The 14,239-nt window shown below is 48.2% G+C and overlaps 1 protein-coding gene across 5 annotated transcripts in view; it reads left to right on the forward strand.

Moving 5' to 3' along the window:
• The window catches only part of LOC310758400 (uncharacterized protein), a gene marked incomplete at its 5' end in the record, with an annotated part of 84,689 nt that overhangs the window by 10,254 nt on the left and 60,196 nt on the right, over window positions 1-14,239 (forward strand). The gene's annotated exons all lie outside the window — the stretch shown is intronic.

A 14,239-nucleotide genomic window follows, 5' to 3' on the forward strand; every position in this document is an offset into this window, starting at 1 on the left:
GCATTCTGAATCCTATTGTTATAGGACCAATCAGACTGCTGCAATTTGGATCCTATTGTTCTAGGACCAATCAGACTGCTGCAGTTTGGATCCTATTCAACTCAGTACATAACACCTCTCCCCTCTAAGTTCCAGTCCTGCCCGGGAGGTCGCATTCATAGTCCTCGAGGTACGCCGGTGGCCTACGTGTGCGTTGCGGCCTGTGGTGTTCCCTGGTCCGGGGTTCAGGTTCTGGCTCGTGTTCCAAGGATGCTGGCTGTGATGGGCCTGTTTGGTCTAGCGCAACCAGCTCGCTCAGTCGTGGTTCTTGTTCCGGTGTCCTTTCGGCCTCGTGGGTCCTCTCTGTATTTACTGATTCTGCCTCTCCTGCTGGCCCCTCCTGCTCTATGGGCCTCACTGCCCCTCTGTTCCCTTGGGACTCCTCTGACCTTTCCTCCTCCTGGTTTTCTCCCGGGAATCGTCGCCGTATCTGGTCGCAGTGGCGGCGCCAGCATTGCCCCCCATCCGTTAGCACCTCGTACGACACGGGGCCAGTGACCCTGGTGACTGTGGCGGGTACCCATGCTGGGCCTGCCCCAAAATTATTTGCGTACACTGGGTCCTGGGCCTCGAAGGTCCGGGGGTTCCTGCCTCCCCCCCCCACTACGTCATCCTGAGCTCTATCGGGGTGAAGGTGGTCCAATCTGATTGCAAGGCGCCAACCCATTAGTAGTTCAGCAGGGCTCCGGCCAGTCGTTGAGCTGGGGGTGCTGTGCTGTGCTAGGAGGAATGTGGCAAGGCAGTACTCCCAATCCCCTTGCGTCATGCGGGTGTACTTGGTGGTCCGCACCATGCGTTCTGCTTGGCCATTGGTGGCAGGGTGGAATGGCACCGAACGGATGTGGCGGATGGCGTTCTGTGCTGTGAAGGTTTGGAATTCTCCTGATGTAAATGCAGTCCCGTTGTCTGAGATGAGAGTGTCAGGGAGCCCATGGGTTGCAAACAGCCTGCATAGTACCCGGATGGCTGCGGACGTAGAAGTGGACGGTACCAGTGCAACTTCCAGCCATTTGGTGTAGGAGTCCACCACTATGAAGAATGTTTTCCCCTGAAAGGGGCCAGCGAAGTCCACATGCAGGCGTGACCATGGTGCTCGGGCGGACTCCCAGGACTGGACTGGGGCCCTTGGGGGATCTGGGCGGGATTCTTGGCAGGCCTGGCAGTGTTTGATCTCTCCGTCGATCCCCGGCCACCACACATAACTCCTGGCAAGGGCCTTCATTCTTACTACCCCTGGGTGTGTCTCGTGTAGGGCTGTGAGGACCCTTTTGCAGAGGGGCTGGGGAACAACGACCCTGCTTCCCCATAACAGGCACCCCTTGTGGGCTGACAGTTCATGTTTGCGGGTTGTGTAGCCAGCGAATTCTGGCCCAGGGCTGCTGCTGGGCCATCCCCTCCACACCCAGTCCAGGACCCAGGAGATGACCCTATCTTTCTTGGAATGGTGTGCAACTTCTTGTGCCTGAATGGGGCGGTCGGGAAGCAGCTCCAGGCTCATAACCTCTTGTGCAGGTGCTGGGTCAGGGCCTGTTTCCGGTAGTGGTAGCCTGCTGAGGGCGTCCGCATGGCCCATCGCCTTCCCCGGGCGGTGAATCAGTGCATACTGGTAGCTGGCAAGGAAAATTGACCACCTGAGGACACGAGGAGACAGCACTTGGGGGGTCTGCTTTTCGGGGGCAAACAAGCCAAGCAACGGCTTGTGGTCAGTCACCACGGTGAAGGGCCACCCGTACAAGAAATCATGGAATTTTTTTACTCCCTTCACGATTGCCAGCCCCTCCTTGTCTATTTGCGAGTAGTTCCGCTCGGTTGCGTTGAGTGTCTGGGAAAAGTATGCTACCGGTACCTCTCTTCCATCCGGGAGTTGGTGTCCCAGGACAGCGCCAATGCCATAGGGTGAGGCGTCGCATGCTAGCACCACCGGCAGCCTCTCGTCGAAGTGTGCCAAGACCGAGTTTGAGACAAGCAAGTCCTTAACTGCCTGGAATGCAGCCTCCTGGCGCTGGCCCCACATCCGCTTGTCCAGGAGTCTGTGTAGGGGCTCCGCTACCGCCGCCTTGTGGGGAAGGAAGGAATGGTAAAAGTTCAATAGTCCCAAGAAGGCCTGAAGTTCAGTCTTGCTCTTGGGCGCTGGGGCATCACAAATGGCCCATACCTTGTCCCCAGTCGGGTGGACCCCTTCTGCGTCCACCATAAATCCCAGAAAGTCCACCTGAGGCACTCCTAGTAGACATTTTTCCTGCTTCAACTTGAGACCAGCCGTCTGGAAACGGTGCAGAACGGTGCGGAGGCGGTCCTCAAACTCCTCTGGTGTGGGCCCGGCAATCAACACATCATCGAAGAAGGGGGTGACGCCAGGAATCCCTTTAAGGAGCGTGTCCATTAGATTCTGGAATATGCCTGGTGCCACGCTGACACCGAATTGCAGCCGCTTTACCCTGAACGCTCCTCTGTGCGTCACAATCGTCTGTGCCTCTGCTGTGGCCTCATCTACTGGCAGCTGTTGATATGCTTGGGCCAAGTCCAGCTTGCCAAAAATTTTCGACCCAGCCAGGGTGGCAAGGACATGGCTGACCACTGGCACTGGGTATGCATGGGCCATGAGGGCCTTGTTTATGGTACATTTGTAGTCTGCGCAGATGCGGACTGAACCATTAGGCTTGACGGGTGTGACGATTGGGGTTTCCCAGGGGGCATTAGGCACCGGCTCCAGCACTCCTTGCTCCACGAGCCGGTCCAATTCCTCGTCTATACGGGGTTTCAGGGCGAACGGGACTCGGCGGGCCTTGAGCCTGACTGGTTGTACTGCGGGGTCAAGCTGTAGAGCAATGGGGGGGCCGTATACTGTCCCAATTTCCCATCGAAAACCCCTGGAAATTCCTTGCATATGGCATCCACATCCACTTGTAAGGTAGTGTGGTTCACCCCGGTGATGGCTAGCCCCAGTGGTCCAAACCATGCCAATCCCAGTAAGCTAATGTAGAGGCCCTTGACCACAAGCAAATCCAGTTGCCGCGTCCGCCCTCGGTATTGTACCCTGAAGGTCCCCACCCCCATTGTGGGGACCTTACGTTTCTGGAAGTCCCGGAGGGTGAATGGGGCCGGCCTGAGTTTGGGACCCCCAGTAGGACACAGTTTCCTTAAGGTCCTTGCCGAGCTTATGGATAGAGTTGAACCCGTGTCAAGCTCCATGCAGCATCTATCTGTACCTCTACATAAATTTTCTCTACGTTGGGGTGGGGCAACTGGTATACCTGGAAGTCCGTGAGCTCCGTCGAGTTGCCTTGGTGCGTTGGGCCCCGGGACCTGGGGCTCTTGGATTGGTCATCTGATGCCTGGAGTCGGGTGGGCCGAGCTCGACACACCCGGGCGATGTGTCCCGATTTTCTGCACTGCCTGCACTCTGCATTGCGGAAACGGCAGGTCCTCCTCTCGTGACTTTCCCCACAGCTTGCGCAGTTCCCTCCTCGTCGAGGCAGCTGTGGTATGTGGGCTGCTTGAGTGCGCTGCTGTACTCGGCGCACCTCCTCCCTGTCAGATCCTGAGTCGTCGGTGAGGTCTTCGTGGTGGACCCTCGGTTGGGAAGGCAGGCTCGGCCGTGCCTCTTGCGTTGACCTCTTGGCAGCTTCCGTTGCCAGGGCCTCCTCCAGAGTGACCTGGAACGTTAGGTCCTTCTTAGCGTAGAGGCGTCGTTGCAGCTTCTCATCCCTCAGGCCACTGACGAGGCGGTCCCGAAGCATGTTCTCCAGCTCTGAGAAGTTGCAGAACCGGGCGGCTTGGCGGAGAGAGGTCACAAACCCAGTTATGGTTTCCCCAGGGGCTTGCCGCTTTGCGTAGAAGGCATTTCGACGAGCCACCACTGAGGGCTGCGGCGAAAAGTGCCCCTTCAGCTGTTCCATTATTGTTTTGTATGGAACAGTAGCGACGTCTTCAGGTGCAAGGAGAGCCCGGGTGATTTCAAACGTCTCCTCTCCGCAGATGCTGAAGAATATCGCCCTCTTCTTGGCGTCTTCTTCATCGGTGACCCCTTTGGCTTCTAGGAGGAAGGTGAAACGGGAGGCGTACGCTTCCCAGTCTCCAGATGCTGGGTTGAACGGCGAGAAGCTGCTGTCGGTTGCCATTCTGAGTTCCTTGTGTCCCGGAGCTGAAGCCTGGATACACGGTGCGAGGCAGCGGTGCGGCAGGTGGCGGTGCTGCGGTGCTGTGTGTGGCAGTCAGCTCAGCGGGATCCCATCCTCGTCGCCAGTGAAATATACTCAGAGTCGCAAAGTGATTTCATGCTCTTTATTCAGCTCATAGTGGTGAGGAGGAATGAATGAAAGTCCCCTCAAGGTATCCGCTTTATATACATTATTTACACAATGGGCTGCACATGATTGGCTAATTCTGGAATTCTACTGTAAGCCAATCAGGTTGTGGATTCACTTATATCTGGAGCATGATTGGGTGGTTCCTGCCAACAGTCATACTGCTGTATTGTTCTAGGACCAATCAGACTGCTGCATTCTGAATCCTATTGTTCTAGGCTGCAATTTGGATCCTATTGTTCCAGGACCAATCAGACTGCTGCAGTTTGGATCCTATTCAACTCAGTACATAACAGAGACCAACAGCACCTCTTATCTGCCAAGAGGATGCTGTAGAGGCAGCCTATGAAGGTGGGCAGATCTGGCCTCCAGTGACTGTGCTGCAGCTGTCGCAGCCACTGTGGCAGCAGCAGTGGGCGATGCATTCCTTGGAAGCCACCTCTGCCGAGCCTGTGGATCTTGCTGCCTGAGGCATTCACCTCACCTTGCCTCATGTGTGGGCCAGCTCTGCTGGCACCATTAACAAAATACACTTCCCAGGATTCGTGCGTGTGTGTGTGTTTGTATGCTTTAAATGTATGTGGTGTACCCAGCCAGAGAGGGAACGTGGTTTCCTTTTCCATCCATAAGAAAGCCTAAAGCCTAAATACTGTCAACTCCAGAATTAGCCCCCTCCTGCTGTTACCCTCTCAATGACTTCAAGTACAGACAGGATGGTAGGCGTAATTCAAGGACTTGCTCAATCAAAAGGACTGGAGGGGGTAGGGGAGCAGGGCTAGAGAGGTGTGTGGCCTGGGGAGGAGGCAGGGTCTGTGGAGAATACTGAGGACCAGATAGAGCAGCCTGGAGGGATGCATTTTGGGCCTGGGCCTGAAGTTCCCCATCACTGTAGAGAGGGAATCTGAGTACACTGAGCTACTAAGAGAGCCCATAGGATGAGAAATAGAAGAAATGTGAGAATAGCTCCCCTTCTAAGTTGCTTCCAAAGCTCCCCACTTCTCCTTAGCACCAAAAGAGACCACTCATTTGGCAAGTTTAAAATGGTTTACTTACAAACTCTTTGAAGGTCAGATTCATGTGCTTTTCCATAAAGCAGCAAGAAAAGATAGGCAATTTAACTTAGTTTCAAAAGTGGTAAGTGTTTCTAAATTATTTATATAGAAACACGAATATGGCTTGCTTAAGTCATGTGTTCTGGGCTTGGAGCAACCAGGCCAGACCTCCTTCCTGGTAGGGTTCACATGCTGGAAAAAAGAAAGAACAAAGACTTTGGTGACCTTCCTCCCAAGGTGAGGGGGAGTGACTTAGCTAAGCCTGGTAGGACAGCTTATTATATGGTCTTAACCCCTTCATGCATTAATTAGAGTTAAGCATGTTGGTTGTATGAAGCTGATTTATCCCACAGCCTTTAGTGCAGCTCTGGTGATGCCAGTGCAGTGCAGAACTAGCAGAGAAAATTCACTGCTACAAGATGATGTGATGATGCCCAGTAGTTTAACGCCAAAGTACGCATTACATGCAGAACATGCCTCCCACTCCACAGTGGGAAGAAGGGAATGGGAGAGAAGCAGAAGGTAGATTACGTGTTCTCTCTCTGGCACTGTTTCTCTGCTACAAATTGACCCTTCCCAAAGCTCTTTTCCAATAGCCATTGGAGTTCTGTTGTGCTTGTTTGTGTGTAACATGCACTTTGGCTCTTAAATGGCTTTTTAGAAGAGACGGGTAAACTCTGAAGAGAGGTCAATCCATTGCTATTAGCACTAATGGCTAAATGGAAACTCCTTCTATACTTCTGAATAGTGAAGCGGAGGGCAAGTAAAGGTATATAATATAGTTATTGCCTGCATGCCCTTCTTCTGATCAACTAGATGTATCCAGGGAGCCACTGTTGGCTTGGCTAGGGTGATATTTGTCTGATCCAGCAAAGTAGTTCTTTTTAAATAATGGACATTGTGCTGCACCCATTGGGCTTCTCTGGCACACAGGCAGCATGGAGGACGGATATTGCTTATTGTAAGGGAAAGCAGATAGGATCACCAACCTTTTTGAATCCATGGGCACATTTGGAAACAGTCACGGGTTCCAGCACCTCACAACCTATTCTACTGGCTACAATGGAATGCTTCTTTCAAGTTTAATTTTAGAGAGGGGAGGGGACCCTATGAATGCTAGGGAAGACCCCTGCGGCAATACATGTGCCCGCAGGTGCCATGTTGGTGACCTCCATTTCCTGGCAGCCTAGGCCCATGCCCAGTAGGTTTTGCCATACTTTCCAGGAATAAGGCTGGCACTTCAGCTACAGTAACAGTACAGAGTTGCTGCTAATGAGCGTGGCTGCTTACGTCTCACCCAAAAAAGAGAGGCCGAGCAAAGGCATCAATTTGCATAATTGGTAATTTATATACACGGTTGCAATTTTAGAAATAATTGCCAAAATTTAAATAGAAACGCAAGGGAAGGCCGTGACCAGGTAATCGTGTCCCTGCTCATGGCTGATGGCCTAATTTAAGTTTCCTGCTGGTCTCCTTTATTTGGTTTTTTAAAAAAATATTTAAACCAGGCTTGGACCAGACAGCCCTGGTCTGTAAAACAGGACATATGCATAGGAATTCAACGTCATGCTGTCAAATGTTCTGTCAGTGCAAGCATTTCTGCTTGCCTGATGCAATGTTCTCCCCTTTCCTCCCATGTGTGCTGTTCTGGGGGTTCTCCTGATCCCCCCCCTAAGTAAAGGAGGTTGCAGGGGGAGAAGAGGGGAGCCTCATGGTGCTAGAAGAAGTCATGGCACTCCTGGTAGGATCAGTTACAGCGGTACCTTGGTTCTCAGACACCTTGGTACTCAAACAACTTGGAACCCAAACACTGCAAACCTGGAAGTTAGTGTTCTGGTTTGCGAACCTTTTTCAGAAGCCGAAGATGCTCCGTTTTGAGTGTTACGCGTCCGTTTTGAGTGCCACACTTCTGTTTTGAATGTTAACGCTGAGGTCTAACTGTTTTTGCTATTTATTTTGCGTTTTTGTTTTTGCGGCTCTTTTTTGTGACTGTGTGGAACCCAGTTCAGCTACTGATTGATTGATTGATTGATTGAGCGACTGCAGTACATTTGTTTATTGCTTTCATTTTATGGATCATTAGATAGTAAAATTCCTGTTAAATTGCTGTTTTAGGGGTTGTTTTTAAAAGTCTGGAACGGATTAATCCATTTTGCATTACGAAGTTACAGGGAACCAAGCAGAGGGCCTTCTCAGTAGTGGTGCCTGCCCTGTGGAACGCCCTCCCATCAGATGTCAAGGAAATAAACAACTATCTGACTTTTAGAAGACATCTGAAGGCAACCCTGTTTAGGGAAGTTTTTAATGACTGATGTTTTAATGTATTTTTAATATTTTGTTGGAAGCCGCCCAGAGTGGCTGGGGAAACCCAGCCAGATGGGTGGGGTATAAATAATGAATTCTTATTCTTATTATTTTTGTATGGGAAAGCAGCACACCTTGGTTTTGGAACGCTTTGGTTTTGGAACGGATTTCCGGAACGGATTAAGTTTGAGAACCAAGGTACCACTGTAGTTGAATCTTGCCTAAGACCACCCTACAGCTCATGCCACTCTAGCTTATTCCATTCCATAGGACCAAGGGGCCCAGCTCATGAAAGCAAGAGCTGGCTGTGATTTCTGCAGAAGGGAGCATGGGGTCAATAGCCTTCTGGTAAAGGAGGAGAATTGTTGCAAACATGCATGTGATACAAAATAAATGGATGTGTCTTGTATTCTGAATCTCTATTTATGGAAAGCTCTGACATCAATGTCGGAAATACTTATTGTACCAGTAAATGATGGAAATGAGGGTGTTCCTGTTAGTTTAAAGCAGAGTCCCGTGCACAGCAGAAGGATGAGGAGTACGTGCTGCATACTCTATATTGCTTTATTTATAGTTCAAAGCAAGTATATTACAGAAAGACATCTTGCCTCTGCCGGAGCAGAGAAATGCATCCTCTCTCCTCGACAGCTCGGAGAGAATCACCAAAGTGAAACTGCAAAGAACAGTGAAAAACAGGAAACCAGTGTACGTCACATCCAGTCTCCCTTTCCCGTGAGAAACTCCAACAGTACAGACTGTGGAATGTAAACACCTGTCTCGTGACAAACCCTTTCGCTGCACAGTGAAGGAAAGCAGAAACCAACATCCTCCCCCTTTCTGTGAACATCACTGGGCAGCGTGTTCGTACAATATCAGTACAAACCCAACTTTTGCACATAGGTACAGTGTTGATCCCTGGATACAATCTTGGACAATACATCAGCAGGAATTTCATTACCTGGCATATAGGACACCGTTACGAGTCCCTTCTGAATACATTCCCTAGCATGCTGCAACTTTAATTGCAAGTGCTTTGTGCTTTGCTTACAACCTTCAGACTTCAGCAAAGCTAAACATGCTTTGTTGTCCTGGTAAACCCGGATTGGACATTTGACAGGAATTTTCATATCTTTGCACAATTGTATTAACCATTCACAATCCTTAAGTGAATAAGACAGTGCATTCAGTTCGGCTTCACAAGAACTTAAGCTAACTGTTGTTTGCTTCTTGCATGACCAATCAAACAGACCCTGATTGTACATGTAGCAAACTCCAGACGTACTTTTCTTGTCTGTAGTGTCACTTCCAAAACTTGCATCTGCAAATATCTCAAGACCACCAGACTTTCGATTGTTAAATCTCAGTCTGTAATGCATAGTGCCTTTCAAATACCGCGCTATGCGTTTCAGAGCTTTCCAATCCTTGATACTAGGATTGTTGACTTGTCTGCTTAGCAAATTACAGCTAACAGCAATGTCTGGTCTTGAACATCTGGCAATGAAGTTTAGCTTGCCTAGCACACTTCTGTACAATGTAGTGTCAGAAAATGCTTCTTCAGTGTCATCTATCTGATAACCTGTTGTCATCGGTGTGTCTACAGGGTTAGCATCCATCAGATTTAGTTTGCTTAACACATCAGCAATTTTCCGTGACTGGTGTACTAGAATGTTACCATCTTGATCTCTCTCTATTTCCAGAGATAGGTAGTTGTTTACCCCACCAAGATCTTTCATGTCAAAGTGCTCTTTCAGTTGAGCTAGGGCGTTATTGTACATTGCGACATCTTTCCAAAAGAATAATAAATCATCAACATAAAACAAACAGTACAGTTTCTTCTGCCCCTCCTCTTTGACAAATACACATGGATCAGCTTTCCCTTGCTGAAAACCTAGAGAAAACAATACTTCAGTGAGTTTTGTGTGCCAACACCGTGCACTTTGTTTGAGACCATAAAGGGATTTCTTCAGAGCACAAACAAATCCCTGTTTTACCTGTACGCCATCAGGTGGAAGCATATAAAGTGATTCATCTAGAGATCCATACAGAAAAGCTGTATTAATATCATGGTGACTAATGTGTAGATTTTCCTCTGCAGCTAGCTTGAGCATAAGCCTTATGCTTTCATACCTCACTGTGGGTGAGTAGGTCTCGTGATAGTCTTCACCTGGTACCTGTGCAAAACCTCTGGCTACCAATCTGGCTTTGTGTCTGACTATCTTGCCATTTTGATCTGTCTTCGCTTTGAAGACCCATTTGCTTCCAAGCAGTTTCATTCCTGGAACTACTGGAACTAGCTCCCATGTTTTGTTCCTTTCTAAGGAATCAAGTTCAGCCTTCATGGCATTTAACCATGGCTCAGCTTCCTTTGAATCCAAACCCTGGATTTCTTGGAAACTAGAAGGTTCAAATACCTTCTTGGAGCTTTTAACAGCTGTTACTGCTATCGTAGCAAATTCATCAGCAAATCTCTTTGGAGGTCTGCCTTTTGTGGCTCTCTGTGACCTACGAATTAGCCTTAAGTCTTCAACACTCTCCTCTTCCTTCTTAGGAGAAAAACGACCTACTGTGAACAATGGTTCCTCCAATTCTTGATCAGAGCTTTCAGAGGGTCGCATAGAGGCTTTCGCACTCTTGAAATCCTCTGAATCACCCGATTCAGTTTCAGATTCAGACTCAGAACCTTCATCAGTGGGTGTGGGTTGTTGTGGCTGCTTTTGACTTTCCTCAGTCTCATCACCGTCATCAGGATAACATTGGAAAATTCCCACATTCTCCCCCCACTTTGCATTGTACTCAACACTTCTCGTGAGCTTAATTGCCTTAGAGTCAGTCATCATTATTCTGTAAGACCCTTTCTGATAACCTAGAAAGATACCATGCAATCCACGCTTGTCTAACTTGGAATTTTGTGGTGAATGAACCCACATGTCAGAACCAAAAATTTTCATGTGTTTAATGTATGGCTTCTTGCCAAACATCTTCTCATAGGGGGTACAACCAATCGCTGAAGATAACCTGCGATTGTAACTGTAAACAAAACACGAGAGAGATTCGGCCCAATAACTCTCTGGAAGATTGGCATCATGCAGCAAGGTTTTTAACCCTTGAAGCAATGTCTGATTTGCCCTTTCCGCAAGTCCATTCTGCCATGGCGAGCGAGGACTAGACAAATCGTGTTGAATTCCTTTCTCAGTCAGAAAAGCTTCAAACTGCTGAGAAGTGAATTCTCCCCCGCGATCACTGAAAAGAGTCTTTATCTTCTTACCATGCACATTTTCCAACCAAGCACAGAATTCCTTGAACCTAGGAAAAGCCTCTGATTTCTGCTTGAGATTGTACACAAAAATATATCTGGAAAATGCATCAATGAGAACCATGAAGTACCTATTGCCACCCAAAGAGGGCGCTAGTGGTCCAACCAAATCTGCATGAACAATCTGGTATGGTTCCGTAGCTTGCCTACTAGACACCTTACCTTTCGCAGCCATTTTTACCTTGTTTGCTGCGCATGCTTTGCACTTCATGTGGTACCTGCAGTGTTTAATAGTCATACCTTCAACCAAGGCAGGCATTTTAGATACTGCCTCAAAATGCAAATGACCAAATTTTCTATGAAAATCATGAATACATTCTGCATGCAAACTTTTGTTAGAACCTGCAATGCAACAAGTGTCATCCTGCACAACATCATCATAATACAAAACAAACAAACGATCAACATATTCAGCATGCAATACATAATCATTTTTCTTTGTGATGATGCACTTCCTGTTCTTGAAGGAAACGTCAATGTTCCGCTCATTCAGCTGTCCAACGCTGAGCAGATTATGTTTGGCATCTGGCACGTAAAGCACATTCTGTATCGATAAGTCCAAACTGTGAAGAACAACAGTTCCGTAGCCTTTACTGGGAATTGTGTGGTCATCCGCCTGGTGAATCGCACCTTCCTGCGGTGTAAAAGACACAAACAGTCTCTTATCGTTGCACATGTGGTGGGTCGCCGCTGAATCAACAACGAAGAAAGATCTAGACGTCTTCTGGACCTCTGCAACCTTTGGAGTGAAGCGTGAAACCATAGCCTTGTGCTGCGTTGTCCTTGACACCGGACCTTTGCCTTTGCCTCGGCCTTTTCCGCGCGATGAGCTTTCGCTGCGCTGCTCTGTCTTGGCCCTGGGATATCTGCATTCCCTCTTCATATGGCCTAGACGTCCACACGAGTAGCATTTCACTGCCTTCAAAGCTTTGGCGCCATCTGGTGGTTCCACTGCACTATGGGACGACGTCTGTGAAGACTCCCCCTTGCCCATGCAGCTAGCACCCCGGCGATCTGCTTCATTTAAAATCACGGCAGTAACATAATCCACTGTTAGCTGAGCTGTTGGTTGCACAGCAATCTGGGTTGCAACAGACTCCCAACCTGAACCCAAAGATTGTAGTATCATGAAAGAATACACAGCCTCTGGAAAGTTGAGTCCTCTCTGTTGCAGCTCATGTCTCAGATTTTGCATCTCCATCAGATGTAAACGCACATCTCCACCTTCAGCAAGAGCCATATTATGCAGCTTGTTGAAGTAAAACATAGTGGATCCAGCTTCTGTCCTTAAGTGAGCCTCTCTCAAAGCGTCCCAAATTTCTCTGGCTGAGGTCTTATCACGCAACAGACAGAGCTCTTCCGGGGATACTATCAATGTAAGAGTTCCCCTTGCTTTGGAATCCTTAGCTGCCCATACATCTGTAACTGGAGCTGGGGGGTTGTCTGTAATCACCTCAAACAAACCCTCTTTCCGCAGAATTGCCTCTGCATACAAAACCCAGTCCGCGTAATTCTTCTTATTGAGCTTTGGAATCCCACAAGCATCCTGAAGGGCCATCATGACTCTGGCATTAGCCTTCAGCGTCATATATGCTGCTTTAAATCTTGCTGCGTCACTGCTGCAGCTGCCTTATTCCAAAAGCGCACTTAAAAGTTACTTTCGATTTCCCCAGCATAGTAACTTGTGCCTGGGAGCCTTTTGCCTCTTCCCAGCAAAACGGCTTTAAAGTTAAAAGTCCAGCCATAAGGCCATTAACTAGAAGCTGGCAGGCTGCCCGGAGCAGTAGCACATACCTCATCAATCAGCTTGACACGCAGAGCAGATTCTGATCCGATCTGTCCCTCTGCATTCCGATCCCTTGCCGGTACTCCGATTCGACTTCTGGAGCCCATAACCACGTGTTAGTTTAAAGCAGAGTCCCGTGCACAGCAGAAGGATGAGGAGTACGTGCTGCATACTCTATATTGCTTTATTTATAGTTCAAAGCAAGTATATTACAGAAAGACATCTTGCCTCTGCCGGAGCAGAGAAATGCATCCTCTCTCCTCGACAGCTCGGAGAGAATCACCAAAGTGAAACTGCAAAGAACAGTGAAAAACAGGAAACCAGTGTACGTCACATCCAGTCTCCCTTTCCCGTGAGAAACTCCAACAGTACAGACTGTGGAATGTAAACACCTGTCTCGTGACAAACCCTTTCGCTGCACAGTGAAGGAAAGCAGAAACCAACATCTGTTCCTTGGTCATTGGCCAAAGGCATCTGGTTTGGTCTTGGCAATTAACAAATAAATGTCAGACATATGAATGAGCTGTCACAGAACAACATTTCTGTGTAGGCTGACTTTATGTACTAGTTGTGAGCCACCAAGTGTTGAAGCAAGTGATATACATGCATGAATGTGACCAAGCCTTGACCTTCTCACAATGCACAACCGCTTCTTCTGGTGCATTTTCTGTCTGCTACCAGTAGAATGAGTGTATACTAGAATGTCACCTGCAGAAGTTTATGAATGGGTGGACAAAGTCAAAGTGGCTATTCAGCAGAGTATTACCAACCGGTTAACAAGCAGATCTTTCGCTGCTGCTTTGCTGAAGGGTGGATACCTGAAGGGGCCATTACATGTTTAATTTTCACCTCTTGAGCTCAAACACCCAGCCAGCTTTTTCAGTCACATTGGTGTGGATCTATGGCAGGCTTCAGCTGCTGTGAAGCAGAGGTGGTGCAATTGCTCTTTCATTTCCCCATTAAAAAGTAAAGCAACAAAGCTTTGCTTCAGCTTATTTTTGTCAGCACCTTACAGTGCTCAGGAGATTAATGGGGCTGCTCTGTTATGTTAATACCTGGCTACTCATTAATAGAGCTGTCCCCTTTCCGCACAGGGGGACGATTGATAGTTGAAATTCTGACACTGGCAATAGAAAGCCCTTTTCTTTTGTTCCTCAAGAGGGTAAAGTTTCTAAATAGATTTATTTTACCATGAAAACACAAAAGAGCCTGTGGTGCATTAATTTTTCATATGGAGAGGATATAAACAGGTTGCATGTTTAAATAATTTATTTAGAGTCCTAGAATAGGTAACATCTCTTTTCCCCCACCCCCACCCTCCTCACCTAAGTCATTCATCATTTTGAGGAATAGGTATTTGCCAACTCCTGAGTGGTTTCGGATTGGTGTAGTTTTACAGGCTTGGCTGAGATGCCAGCCAATGAAATTCTTGCCTTCC

This window comes from Podarcis filfolensis, assembly GCF_964270895.1.
Source record: "Podarcis filfolensis genome assembly, chromosome: 3".
In the NCBI taxonomy this organism is placed as follows: Eukaryota; Metazoa; Chordata; class Lepidosauria; order Squamata; family Lacertidae; genus Podarcis; species Podarcis filfolensis.